The sequence below is a fragment of the Cebus imitator genome, unplaced genomic scaffold (assembly GCF_001604975.1).
Source record: "Cebus imitator isolate Cc_AM_T3 unplaced genomic scaffold, Cebus_imitator-1.0 Scaffold45, whole genome shotgun sequence".
NCBI lineage: Eukaryota > Metazoa > Chordata > Mammalia > Primates > Cebidae > Cebus > Cebus imitator.
In genome coordinates, this window is record NW_016107360.1 from 9,965,917 (window position 1) to 9,973,278 (window position 7,362).

A 7,362-nucleotide genomic window follows, 5' to 3' on the forward strand; every position below is an offset into this window, starting at 1 on the left:
TACTTTAAAGCAAATGGATAAAAACTCTAGTGGTAGAATTTCAAGTACTCTGGCACCTCTGTGAATGTAAGATTTTTGTACAAGAAAGTAGTGATTTACCACTAGTGCTAGGCTGTAAAATCAGCTCCTTCCTTGGTGTTTGTTGCCAACAAAAAGGTTTTCAGAAAAAGAAAATAATTTTCCCTTATGAAGACTGTGAAAACAGCCACATTTATAAGCACAATTACATACACTTCTGACTATCCCAGTGACCAATATGTAGTAGCTGCCTAATATATGACCAAAGAAAGTAGAAAAAAGAAAGAGAGAAAGAAGAAAGGAAATAAGGTTTCCATAATCTTTTTTCACATGGCTTCCAGCATAAAACTTGATGACTAAAAACAGATATTTTTTTCATTCCTAAGGAGGCAGGGCAAGGGCCATAGATATCCAATTTATTGCCACTAAGCTTTTTATCCTAAAATGTGAAATATTTGAATGTACAAAAAGCTTCATGTTGTATGCTTTTTATTGGATGCATAGATCTATGTTTATGGAAAGTTTTAATGGTTGCAAAGTCAAATTGCAAAAATGATTCATTTTTGTAGAGATCTTGATATATCATACGGCATTCTAATAAAATTTTCAATACTGGCTGTAATGTAGATTATAATACTAATGTTTCCCATGGGATCCCATGATCAGAAATCCTTTGGTAAGTGTCCTAGAGTTACGGCGAATGCACCAAAGAGCTGTAACTCACTGATATTTAATATTGGCTAATGCAATATGAAAAACTGGGTAGCAAATACAGGCTGTGGAGAAACCCTCCTTCAAGATTTGGAGTCCAGGTCATTCACAAAATGATTTCTCCTCATATTCTGAGATTAATGCAGTTCTGACACCTTCCTCACAGATACATGATGATTTAGGAAAGACAACAAGACAGTCATGGAGATAACAGATGAATGGGACCTTCAGGCAATAACATTATAACAAGAAATGAAACTTGCATGCTTTGAACAGAATTTTTCCAGGAGAGCACTTTCAACCTCTTGAAAGGGAAACATCAAAGTCTGAAGGGAAGATATGAAAAAGGTTTCCCCTCTTACACCAAAATGACACAAATTCAATCTGACACACCTTTATAGTGAATTTTGTGTGCCAACAAAGATAAAAAGGAAAAATATATGTGCTTGTCCTCAAGGAATTTATTACAATTATCTTTCAGCTGATTGGGTCCTCTGTTTTCTGAATATTGTTCCCTTCTGTCCTCTGCCTACTTCAAAAAGGACTGAAGTGGTACAGGATTTTTTAAAGCACTCTCTTAAGATGCTCAATTTCTGTCAAAATGCTAGGAAACACAAATGGTAACTACAATGAAAAAACATTTTTATACCAATCAGCATGGCAAAGACCAAGAGGTTTAATAATAGAATGTGTTGGTAAGAGTGTGGAGTAACAGGCACTCTCAGACATTTGTGGTGGGCGTGAGAAGAGATACGACCATTACAGAAAGCAACCTGGTGATGCTTACTTGAAGTTTAAATGCATATACAAGTTGATCCAACAACTCTTCTTCTGGAAACATAGTGCCCTTTACAAGTACTTTACTCGTGTGAAATGATGGATGTTAGGTATATTTGTGGCTCTACTGTTGTAATGGCAAGAGATCAAAAGCCACCTAACTGTTCAGTCATGGGAAATACGTGTCAATAGGCACAGGCATGTTGACACACATATTCTGAATAAGAAGAAGCTATAATGACTGAGGAAGCTCTATATGAGCTCATATGGAACCAGAGCCAGATATATTTCTAGGAGAAACAAGGTGCAGAAAGACCTTATGGTGTGTTCCTATTTACATTTAAAGAGGTGCTGTGTGTGTGTAGAGAAAGAGCCATATTGTTCATAAAATATCTCTGGAAGAGGACACAAGAAACTGAACACAGTGGCTCCTCTAGGGAGGGTGAGAGGGTGGCTGGGTCTCTGGGGTGGAAGGGAGACTGTTGGTAAGTTTATTATCAATCTTCATTATCTACCTTCCTTTTGTACCTTTTGTACCAGGTGCATCTATTACTTATTCAAATAATTAAATTTAAAGGGAAGGTTTCTAGAAGGGCATGTTTCCACACCAGAGATCTGAGGGAGTGTGCAACACACACTATTGAACTAGTCAAATGACTATAAGGTCCTGCCATGTTGGAAGCCCAGCAAATAGAAGGAGCTTGTTCTGGAACACAGGTCCTAAAACTAGATCTCCACAGAGAGGATTGGGGTGACTCTGTCCAGGGGTCTTTGAACTCACTTCCCAGGTCAGCATTTTGGGATGCCTTTGCCCTCTTTCTGCCTTGATTGTTGCCACCCTGAGAAAAAGCTCAATTCCTCGGATTTCTGCATCCATCAGCACCCTCAGCTGTGCTCTGCACCCCCGGCATCAGGGTGCCTCATGGCCTTCCTCACCCATGCTTGGTCCTGTCTCCATGCCCTCAAGCCCCACCCATCCACCTGGAGGTCATAGGCTGTCCTAACCACCATCCCCCAGGATGTTTACCACCTTCTGTCTCCTGCTGCTGCTGCTCAGGAACACTCTTTGTGACATGACATCTCAGCCACAGCTTCTTTTTCATTGCATTTATTTGCTTGTCTCCTCATACTAAATGTTCATTCCCTGAAGAGGGATCTGTTTATCTTTGTTTCCCCACAGCAGCCATTCAGTTGAGATGTTTAACAACTGGCCATCGGCTGAAGAGCCACTTCAAAGCACGTGCCCCCATGCCCTCTGTGCCCAAACCATCAGTCCCCCACTGCCCAGCAGGGCCCAGGGATGCCAGTCTTGTGGGTAAGTCCTTCGGGGACTGTGCTGGCCCAATGGCAAAGGAGACTCCTTCTTACCACAAGGTCCTTCCCTCCCCACCCTTTCAGAATTCATCCTCAGGCTCAGAACTGAAAAGAAGTCCCATGTCATGATGGAAAAACAGGGTAGCTGTTCCACCAATTCATACTCCTTCACACCATCTTACACCCAACACCAGGACGCAGGTTGACCTGCAGCTGAGGGCATTTTCCCTTGCCCACTTTCCTTCCCAGGGACCCCAGTCCCCTGGTCCTGCATGAGAAATTCCTGCTTAGGGAAATCGACCAGCAACGGGGTCCCTTGGGCTCCCTGAATGCCCAAGGAGACAACTCCTGGACTCAGCAGCAGGCCGTCTTGTTTACAAAGCCCACGCTCTGAGAACAGAAGCTCTGTCTTGGTTCTATGAAAACACAGTCAGTCCCGGCATTTCTGAAAATGAAGTTTCCCTAGAGGATACTTCACATCGACACGCAACTTTCTGCCACACTTTCACCCCTCACACCTTGGGAGTGGTGCTGCTGGTGCCTCTAGCACCTGCTTCCCTGGACAAGAAACAAAGTGCAGTAGCCACACACCTTGTAGGGCCTGGTGTAGGGGTGGGAGTCCTCAGGGTTGGCTTAAATTGGGATTCGGAGTCTGGCCATGCCTGGAGAACTTCTGAACCAAAGGGCTTGGGTGTTCATTGGCATGAGGAGTGCGGCCTGGAAGGAGGAAGATTCATGCTTTGAGGCCCTGAGCAGAGGCACCAATGCCCCAGGAGGGAACACAGAGTGGCTCCAGCACAGTGAGCCCGGAAACGGGCCTGGGACCTTCTGGCACCACTGGAAGCTCTGACAATCGGTGTTCAGGGCAGCCACAGGGGAGAGAGCATGAAAGTCCCCAGAAATCAGCATTCTCAAGTGGATTTGCAGGAAACAGACACTAACAAGGATCCCTAAGAAAAGAACCTATGAGAACTGCCTGAGCCCATGTGAAACACAACCATAAATAAAAGCAGGGCAGAGGGCAGAGGCAGTACTGTCACGCGGCCGAATACAGCGAGGCAGCCAAGTCTGATGGTTCACGTCAAGGTGGCAGCCTTCCTACGCCAGGCAGAAGAGGCCTGAGGAATTTCAGACTACAAAAGCAACTTGCAGACACGTCAAGGGTACTGAAAGCTGAATCAACAGTCTTTCACCCCTGCGGATGACAGCTCCCAAAATGTAGAGCACATTCTGCCTCAGGCTCTCCTGCCCCACTAAGTTCACTCCTGCCCTTCCCAGAAATGAGGTATGCAGGGACCAGTGAACTGCCAGCCCTCACCCTTGTTTCAGCTGCTCTTAGAAACAACAGCTTGTCTTGAGTACAGACACCTCTCTGGATGCACCCAGAGCCTCTGCCTATTACGCAAAGGGAATATAACTCTTGACAAGAGGAAATAAATCTGATCACCCAAAGCAGAAGCCAAAACCAAAAGTGTAATGGTGGTTTTCCAGCAGTGAATAAATCCATGGCTTAATTTTTTTTTTGAATATACATTCCAGATGTCTAAGAGAAATCTACAAGCCACATCTCTAGATTCCAAACTGACTTCCCTGTTCATCTCCTGTCTGCCCTAAGCAACTCTCCTCTCTGTAGTTGAGTTAATTTTCTCCAAAGCCTACTTCGTTTATTAATTTGCTGAAGACATTCTCCTGTCATCACACATGTTCCAAAGTTCTTAGATTTGCTTTTAGAACTGGGTGGACTGAACCAGTATTTCCAGGACTATCTCCAGCTAAGCTTAAGGCTCATCTGTTGTCCAAAAAGCTTTTTTCCATCTTTGTTCTTGTTGCCTGTCACTTACCCCATACCCATAATCATTTGTGGATATCTTGCCATCTTTCAAAATCCAACTCAACACCACCTCTTCCAGGAAGACCTTCCTGATTCTTCCAGCTGGAATTGATCTCTCTCTTTCACCAGAACTGTTGCAGAACCTTGTTGTCTTTGCTCCCTTCAAGTGATTCCTCTCACATTGCTTTGTGTTATGGTTGCTTTCCAAACAGCTGTACTCCTGAGGAGTGAGCTGTATTTTGGATTTTCTGTGCTACAAATTTTCTGGTATCTCACAGTACTTAGCATAACACCTCACATGTAATATAGACTTGCAGCGTTTAGACTGCAAGTGGCCTCCTATGGACTAAATTGTGCCCCCCTCAAAAACTTAATATGTTGGAGCTCCAACCCCCAATGTGACGGTATTTGGATATTAGACCTTTGGGAAATAAAATGGCTTAGATGAGATCATGAGTAAGACCCTCATGATGAGACTGCTATCCTTTTTAGAAGAGACACCAGCTGGGCGTGGTGACTCATCTCTGAAATCCTAGCACTTTGGGAGCCCACAGTGGGTGGATCACTTGAGGAGTTCAAGGCCAGCCTGGGTAACATGACGAATCCCTGTCTCTACAAAAAAATACAAAAAATTACTCAGGCATAGTGGCATGTACCTGTGCTCCCAACTATTGAGAGGCTGAGGTGGGAGGATCTCTTGAGCCCAGGAGCTCAAGGCTGCAGTGAGCTGGGGTCAGTCACACTACTGCACTCCAGCCTAGGTGGCAGTGAGAACCTGTATCAAAAAAAAAAAAAAAAAGAGAGAGAAGGAGACAGCTAGAGATTTTGTCAACTGTCTGTCTATCTGTTCGTCTCTGCCATGTGAATATGCAGTGAAGAGATGACCATCCACAAGGAAGAAAGGGAGGCCTCACCACAACCTAACCACAGCGGCACCCTGATCTACAATTTCCAGCCACCAAAACTATGAAAAAATACATTTCTGTTGTTTAAGCTCCCAGTCAACCTATGCCACTTTGTCGTGGCAGCCTGAACTGACCAAGAGCCAGCCTTTGTACTTTCTACAGTGGTTAAGTACCAGGTCCAAAGAGACGCAGAGCAGAGCAGGGATCAAAACCCAGTCAGTCTCCTAACCCCCAGCCTACAGCTCAAGCAAATAGAACAAGCTTGCCAAATAACACAGAATGAAAGAAAAGGCCCAAAGCAATAAGTATATTTTTCTTAGACATGTCCATACCTTAAACTCTTTTTATCCTAGCTTTGAAATAACAAACCAAAGGTCCAAGGGGACTTCCAGCAAGGTCTGAAATTGAGAATTTGGCTTAAAAGGCTGTAAGGGATGAAGAAAAGAACAGGAGAAGGCTATTTGGTTAAGACAATATCATATTACAGAGTTATGAATTATGCAAATGAAACCACAGGATTCGCAACCTCATGAGATTTCTTGTACCTACACAAAAAACTGCGCGAACAAGCATTTCAGAGCTTTGCTTTAAAACCTTCTGTTACTACCACTCTGTTACACTAGTTATAAGGTTTTATATCTCATGAAGGGCTTCCTCATATAGCATCTCATGGAATACAGGCAACAGCCAGCACAGGTATCACCATTGCCCTGAAGCAGAGTACACTCCTGAGCCTTAGCTCACTTAAGTGACCCAAGCAAAGTCACAGAGCTGTTGGAACTGTGACCGGAATACTCTGTGTGTCTATGTGCGTGCAACAGAAAGAGGGAGAGACATAAACAGAGAGAGAGAGCTGGGGTGGGGTTGATCCCACTTCACTATATATTCCCAAGATTGCATTAAGGAAGTCCCACAAATGTTTCCCATCAGTGGGCAGCCGAAAGAAAATAAACTACCAAAGGAAGCCCTGGGCTTAGCCCTTGCTCTGTCACCAATTCACTGTTGATGGGGGCGAGTGACTTAGCCTCTCTGATTCTGTTTCTTCAAAAAAAAAGTGTGCTGAATTGTTTCATCTTTTGTTTTCCCCCAGTCAATGCAAGGGACACTTTATTGAGGTCCCAGGGTCATGAGGCCTGGGCAGGAGGCTGCCCTTCAGGGAAGTAAGAGCCTTATTTGACCTTCTTCTTGGGGCGCAGATTGTTGGCGTGGCCACACCTCTTCTTGCAGCAGTTGAGAGCACAGGTGTGCAGTTGAGCACAGCACTTGCAGCAGATCATCTTGTGGCAGTTGTACTTCTGGACAAGCTGGCAGAGGAAAGGCTCAATGATGCCACCTCACAGGCGCAGCACCAGGTGCAGGATGGACGCTTTCTGCATGTTGCAGTCTGAGAGAGTGCTGCCATCCTCTAGCTGTTTGCCACAAATATTAGATGCTTCTGGTCAGGCGGGATGCCCTACTTGTCTCGAATTTGGCTCAGACATTCTCAGTGGTGTCACTGGGCTCGACCTTAAGGGTGATGGTCTTGGCTGTGAGGATCTTCACAAGTATCTGCATCACTGCATCTGCAGCTCGGCTGCCTCACTCTTGTTTTGTCTTTGATTCCTTTTAAGTTCAGACAATCTGTGGTTTTCTAAATTAGACAGTTAGATAAGAGATCAGGCCAAGTCACTTCCAGAAATTTCTGAGCCCTGGTACTCAGTAGGAATATATATTGTCATGATGTTTCTTACCCAAACTGTTCATATGAGGGGGGCAGAGACAAGACTGCAACAGGTCTGAATGCAACCAGAATTTAAGCCGGTGCTA

The 7,362-nt window shown here is 44.6% G+C and overlaps 1 pseudogene; it reads right to left on the minus strand.

The window, feature by feature from the left end:
- Positions 1-6,692: 6,692 nt before the first annotated feature.
- LOC108303239 lies at positions 6,693-7,116 on the minus strand (annotated as a pseudogene).
- Between the last annotated feature and the right edge of the window lie 246 nt (positions 7,117-7,362).